Raw genomic sequence first — 7,537 nt, forward strand, 5'->3', positions numbered from 1 at the left:
GTGACTACTTTATCCCAATTTTGATGAGTTAACCATTTTTGAAGAAGTTTCTGTTAAGAGAAGTCCAAACAGCTTAATCTTGGCTTCCCTAGGTTTCAATTTCTTGTTTTAGAATATAGAGAATCATTATCTGTCCAAACATTTTAATCTTGGCAGATTTGTAGATAGGTAGAGAAACAAAGGAGCCCAACTGCTTAATCTGGGCCCTTGGAAGAAATAAGTGTAGATGTAGATAGGAGGATAGCAAAAAGAAAAGAATGAAAAGCTGGGTCTGCAAGTCCAAGTGCACCCATGCAAAAAAGAAGAAAAAATGCTAGGTAAGTAGGCTGGGTAAGTAGTTCTGTGGTTGCAGAATCAAGCTGTGTGATCCATTTCATGCTTTCAAGTGTTATATATATATTTAGATCACAAGGGCAAGGCAATTCCCCTTTGGAGGAGCTCAAGCAAGGCCTGTCTAACTCCCCCTTCTTCTCATTCCCCAAATCACTCACTAACATCCCCTTGAGGACCTTGGGATCTGCCCAACCAGTCCTGTTAACACTTCATTTTTGTAAAGCACCAAGTCAAGCTTTGACTTTCTTCTGTGAAAAGAAGCCACCTTTCTTGTGTAAAAACATGTCTCCACAATCCATGCACTTCTTATGTCTAAGTTTCAGCTCACAAACTTAGCCTCTCCCCTACACTTCACCTCACAAATTCATATTAACTCCTAACTCTATTATCTAGCTCCCTATATCATTTCCTTATCCCCTGTTCTACGAAAACTATATAAAATCCCAAAAATATTACATATTCCCCTCCCCTTGGCATTATAGCCATATTTATCAAGTCCGGGAAATAGTAGTCCATCTGGGTCTCCTACTAACCCTTCCGTGTCCTAACCTAGAGTTAGTCTGACATCTGGTCACACTAATAACCATTTCCCCTAAGTCCTAACCCTACAATACTCATTTCCCACCCTTATCCTAAGGTCATGCTTGTAAATATTTAACCCCACTTGTATACAACCCAAAAACCCACTTTCCTAAAGTTTTCCCCCCCGCCGGATTAAAACAATTAAATAAAAAGCGCCGCGGGCCCTGTATCTATCCTTCTGCCGCTTTGATCATGCCGCCGACCTTCCGATCTGGCGCGCCCGAGATCTACGGTGAGTGGGTCTTTTTGTGCCCCGACATGCCGAGGGTTAGCGCCCGGGAGATGGGCAGTTTTCCCGTCGTACTCCCACCCCGTGTCACCCTCCCGGCTGTGGCGGAGCCCCCTCCTCTAAAACCGCTTCTTCACAAAAGCGGTGCGACATGAAACCAGATACCGCCCTCCCCTGTGTGACGTCGACGCCACATCTCCCCCATGACGTCATCAACCTGCGTCGGCTTCCTGCCACCGTGTCCCTGCCACGTCATTGCCACGTCGCTGCTACCGTACTACCACATCATCAGCCCTACTGTACTGCTGACGTCACCCTGCCATGTCACCTCCGTACTGGGACCCACTGCTGACATCATGCTGACGTCATCGTCAAAAAGGGCGTGAAGCGCAAATCGCAGCAAAGAGAGCCCGGAATGAAAATCTGAGGCAGTTTTCGTTAGCACTAATCGCGCATCACTAAGGGAAATAGGCCAAAATGGAAAGCCCTTTCATGGCTCGGCCACCAGCAGGCCCGAAAGTCGCAGAATGACAAGAATTTCTTCGCGCAGGATTCAGAAAGGGGCAAAGACAGTTTTTTAAAGCAATAGAGGGCCGAACAGCAACCATAAGATGTCGATGGGATAATTTAAAGAGTATCAGCGGTGAGAAAAGGCGCACATCCAGTGCCAAAGCATATCAAGGAAGCAGCAAAGAGTATCAGTTGAATGTTTTTAATGAAAAACTTTATTCCCAATGCAGGTGAACATTGAATGGCCTCCAAAAAAGTCAAAGAAAACGCTGGAGCTATATCAAGGCTCTCCCATCACAGTTAATGCACCTCAAAACCACTCAAGAGCATGGATCAAAACCCAAAGCACAGTTATGGCTAAGTGATCAGCACAGAGCCATAAAGACAACACATTAACCCTTTTCTGATACAGCTGCACCCAGCGCAGCTCGAAGATATTTTCTCGCATTTATTTCAGACATTTGTTAGGTTAAAGACACTTATTACAACAGATCTATCTGTGATCTGATTTTTGTAGATATTTTACTTATAAAACTACCCTAATTCATTGTTTAAGGGGTTGTTTGGTTGTATAGCTCCAAGAGAGACTCGCTCTGTATGCCTGATATGTTTTACTTAATCAAAGACTGTTGAAAGCTTGGAGAATGGACTGTGTGATGTGTATAAATGTTTTGAAGAATCAAATGTGGAATTCTTGTGCTGCAATGTGACTCAATAAGTGCCTCTTACCTCTGTTTTCATTGATATATGCTCATATATCACATGTATCACCATCTAAATAGCAGAAAGAAAGATTAGCTTAGAACTTGTTTAACTACACTCTATGCTCAATTTCTGTTGTTTCTTTATGTTTTCATCTGAACTGAATTGGTAATGAATATGATTTCCCTTTGGCTCATATTTACCCTAATTCACCCATGTTTGACAGTTATCTAGGGATTCTTTACTGCTCCTAGATAGAGCTCATTCGCCTTCCCTCTGTTAAGTTGAACGAGAGATTCTTAATTGCCTCTCATTCCTTAGCCCTCATTCCATCCCTTTAAGCTTGAATCATTGTTTCATGTGCAGCTAGATTTCTCCATATTCCTTTCTTGTGACCAAGAAAATGCACCAGCGGTCCTACTCCTTGAATCCACGCCCAATGGTTCTAAAACTTTCATGCTATCCCTGCCTCTTTACTTGAAAGCATCATCCTTCCCACCAAAACTCAAACAAAACCCCTTGTACTCAATAACTAGCCTAAAATCATCATCAACAAAGCTAAATCATAAAGAGAGAGCCCTCTCTGACTATTGGTAGGCTAGGACCTGCAATCCAAAGATTGGTTTGTGGTTACCTCGGCCGTATCCTTTAAGGAGCTTTAAGGACAACCTGAGTGATAACAGGGTGTCCACAGGATGATCCTTGAAATGATAAAGTACTTCATTCTTCATAGATGACAAACTCTATCTTCATCTATTACAGACTTCACACTTTAGGGGGCAATCTGTTGCACTAAAAATTGTCACCTTGACATTCTGCAATCTGTGTGAATCCATTACCAATCATACTTTCCTCCTTTGCAAGTCTTAAGCCTTAGTTCTTCATATCAAGCATTGAAAATAAGATAAATTCCTCAAAAGTCTCTAAAACTCTGGTTCTGCACTTTCTCTTAGCATTACCTGCAGTCCCGCACCTAATGGTCATGTCTCCTGTGCACCTGACTGCTCTGTCTCTGTGTTATGGGTGCGGGCCCCTGTGAAATTTAAAAAGGCGCAATTATATTCTCAAAAACTCACTTTGAGTCATTTCTAGAAGCTTCTGGAAGGAATCTTGAGGTGGCAAGTTCGCTCCCTTAAGTTTCTTGCATCCCATACCTTAAGGAGCTAACCCCTTGATGTAAAGAGCTTATCCCTTTGAAGGTGAACTCTATCCCTTCATAGGTGGACATGTAACCTCCTCCCTCGGCACTATAAAATGAAGCATTGGGCTGGTTATTGGGGAGGTTGAAAGCTGAATATTTTTGAGGTGAAATGTTGTTGGAACTTAGTCTTCTTAATTGAGATTTTATGAGGAGAGATTACATACCTCTTTGATCTTATTTGGAAGAGTTTAACGCTTGTCAAAGTAAAGGAGATTCCTGTTTCGGACCCTGGGAAGAGCTTGTACAACATCAAGGCTGAAAAGGTTGTAAGGTTCTTCTACTTAAAAGTTAATACAAATAAGTTTGTTTTTCTCAATAAGCTGTTGTTTTATGGTTTATTTTATGGATTCCTTGATCACCATAATGAACATGCTTTATGATATTAGCTATGCAGGTGTTATTTGATGTTTTCTTCTTTGTGATTGCAGGTTCTCAAAAGGAAACTCTTTCGGACTATTGAAGGATGGCTGCTACAAACTAGCGTTGGACTTAAGGTAGGGTCTAAACACCTCTATAGTTTTTATTTATGAATTGCATATGTTTAGAGAAAGATAGATTTGTTTGCCTACTTGTTGCTAGATATCTTTTGATACTAGAGAGATCAGCCTTGTCCGCAAGATCGATTTATCCAGTCAACATTGTCACATCATGTCCAAGGGTCCATGCCGATGCGCACTGATATGTCAGATTTAATACTCCATACAAGACCATCTCTGATAGTGGGAAGGGTGTAGAGAACAACCCTCCAGATCATCGAAATACCAGCTCTGTGCCAGGATGGGAGTCGAATCCAATCCATAATATGAAGAGGCCATATGTATTTGTGATGGACCACATCAGTCCAAAGGTTATGTGTCATGAGAACATGCCAACCCATCTTGGCAGCAAGAGCATGTGCTAAGGAGGATAGGTTCAATCCCCAACCACCCCATTTCTTTGGAAGGGTGATGTGACTCCAACCCACCCAAGAAAATGACCTCCCCTCCTTGAAACCATTCCACATGAATCTATAACATTTTTTTGTATTTGAGATAGGATTCCTTTGGGAATCCAAGCCAAGGACATCCAGTATACCAGGGTCGCCTCTAGAACTGATTTGATAAGGACGAAACGCCCTACTCTGGATAAGAACCTATGATTCCAGTTATGTAGTCTTTTTTCCACCTTAGCCACAAGTCAAATCCAATCCTCAATCTTGTAACTATGTGGCTTGATGCGGAACCCAAGATATTTGAGTCCATCTTCCAAATAAAGTCTCTGAAAAGGGAACTTTTGAAGAGCGGTATGGATTTCCCGAGGGGAGCATTTTGAGAAGGAGATGGTAGATTTCAGCCGGTTTGATTCCATTCCGGTTGTAAGGCAAAAAAGTTGCATGATAGCAAAGAAAATAGAGAAGTCCCGAATACCCCCACTAAGAAAGATGAGTACATCATCAACAAAAAGTAGGTGGGAGATGATACACTGATCTGTAATATTGATACCCTGAAGTCGCCCTTCTCTTATTTCACGCAGTATTAATCTGCTCAAACCTTCCATTACAAGGAGGAAGAGGAGTGGAGAAAGGGGACATCCTTGTTTGAGTCCTCGCTCTGCATGGAAGAAATTGGAGGCCGAGCCATTTATGAGAACACTGAAGGAAACAAAAGTGATACAACACATGATCCAATGAATGAAAGGAAGGGGGAAGCCTAGGTGTGTTAGAAGCATTCTTAAGTATAACCAACTGACACGATCAAAAGCCTTAGAGAGGTCGATCTTGAGGATAGAGCCTTTTAAATGCCTTGTCTTGATGGAGTGGAGGACCTCCTGTGTGGTGCCAATGGCCTCATGAATTTGTCTATTATGCAGAAAGGAAAATTGTTCAGATGAGATGTGGGCAGACAAGATGGGATTTAATTGATGAGTGATGATTTTGGCAATAATCTTGTAGAGGCAATTACCAAGGGAGATAGGCCTGAAATAATTGAAAGAAAGTGGTGAGTCCACTTTGGGGATGAGGCAATGAAGGTGAAATTGAAGGCATCATACATTCGACCAGATGATATGCATTCATCCACAACCTTAAGTAATTCCTGACGAATGGTCTCGAAGAAAGACAAATAGAATTCAACAAACCATCCATCCGGGTCTAGGCTTTTATCCATTTTAAACCATTTGAGGGTGCTTTCCAGTTCCCCCACTATAACAGGCTTGATGAGGTCAGCTTCCGCATCCTGATCAACAAATCGAGGAAATAGTCTAGCAACTCTAACGATTTCAGTAAGAGTGGCCTCGGGAGGAGCCTTGAAAAGCTGTTGGAAATGGTTAGTACCAAGATGAGCCAGTTGGTGAAAAGTGTGAGTAGGTTGGCAATCCTCTTTAGGCATCTACCAGATAGTATTAATTTACCATCTCCCATTACAAAAATTGTGGAAGAATTTGGTGTTTTCATCCCCTGCTTGTAACCAGATAGCCCTACTTCTAAGGCGCCAAGTCTCCTCTCATTCTTTAAGAATTTTGGATCGTTGTACCTCTAGGTCTATGAGGGTGTTTTTAGCTTCTGCAGAGGAGAACCCCCTCTAGTTCTCATCCATCAGATCTGCCAGCTTTCCTTTGATGAGCCTTAGAGTCTGCTCATCCCGATCTCTTTTATGTTTAGCCCATTGTATAGATAATCTCTTTAGGTTATTTAGATCGTGACAAAAACCTTATGATATAGACCTCCCCTGTGTAGGAGGGTGAGCCCGCCAGTATTCATTTACCAATTTGATGTAATCAGGGTCCATCAACTAGATGGAGTTGAATTTAAAGGGAGCTCTTGGTTTTTGAAAGGGTCCCGACAACTCCAAAAAAATAGGGGAGTGGTCAGAAATGCCCCCAGATCCCACCCACTGTTGGAAATTTGTCAAGGCCCTTACCAAGTTCTCCTTTCTTAAGAAGCGATCTAGTCTTCTGGCCAATGATGCCTCTCTGTTATAGACATTTTTGGTCACTGCAACCCCAATCATATATGTCCATAAACCAAGGGTTCCTAAGTCCCTAAAAGTGTTGCTTAACACTCTAAAGAAACAAGGTCAGCTGATTACATCATCTCCCAGAAGTTCTCCATGAAAAACTACTCAGAAATGGTCAAAACTGGACCATACTGATTGCTCGATGTTGAGGGTGAGATGCATCACACCTACTACACATGGGAGGTGCGATGCATACTGAAAATTCCTTCTATAGGGTGCGATGGACAAGAATAGACAAGTGGCGGAGATAGTTTGCGAGGTGGATGATCATGGAATCTTCCAGAAACTTCTCCTATGACACTTGCCTCTCAGAATCGCCCAAGGATGAGTAAGAGATCAATGAGATCTCCAAGTGGAATCAAGAACTATCAGAGAGAAGACACTAACCAAAAACCCAGATCTGACTCACACCTCTGCAAATATCTATATATAGATCTCTCATCCCAGAGATCCAGAGGTTGGAGGCTGGAATTTTGTATCTTGTAAGGAAGTGCTACTGATTTATTGGTGTAACATCATAGTGTTGGGTGATCTAAGCTTTTCATGAGGTGAAGAAGGTCTTTCTTGCTGAGAGGATGACGTTGGGTCAGAACAATTGGTTGTAATCCTCTTTTCTATTCCTGATATTAATAAAACTACTTTCGCTTTCCTTTATGAGAAGTAGATAAGAGGAGAACAAAGGAGACCAACCTCTCTCTTGCGCTTGGTTCCTTGCTTGATTCCTCTCCCTTCTGATAGATCTTTGCCACTCACTTCCTTGTCTACCTAGCTTCAAAGAGCACCTGTGGAATCAAAGCAGCATAACACTATCCAAGAACAAAGATCTACAATCATAAACAATATAGGACCAGATATATATTGACCACACAAATGCATATATCATCAATCATACAAGAATGTGGACGAGGTGAATTCTCTGAGCGACTTCTCTTGAACATATCGGCGACACTGACATGATGGATTGGTAGCGTTGACCCCAAATGTGGA

This window comes from Pinus tabuliformis, chromosome J (genome assembly GCF_031772625.1).
Source record: "Pinus tabuliformis cultivar Carrire ecotype Pingquan chromosome J, CPIR1, whole genome shotgun sequence".
NCBI classification, from domain to species: domain Eukaryota; kingdom Viridiplantae; phylum Streptophyta; class Pinopsida; order Pinales; family Pinaceae; genus Pinus; species Pinus tabuliformis.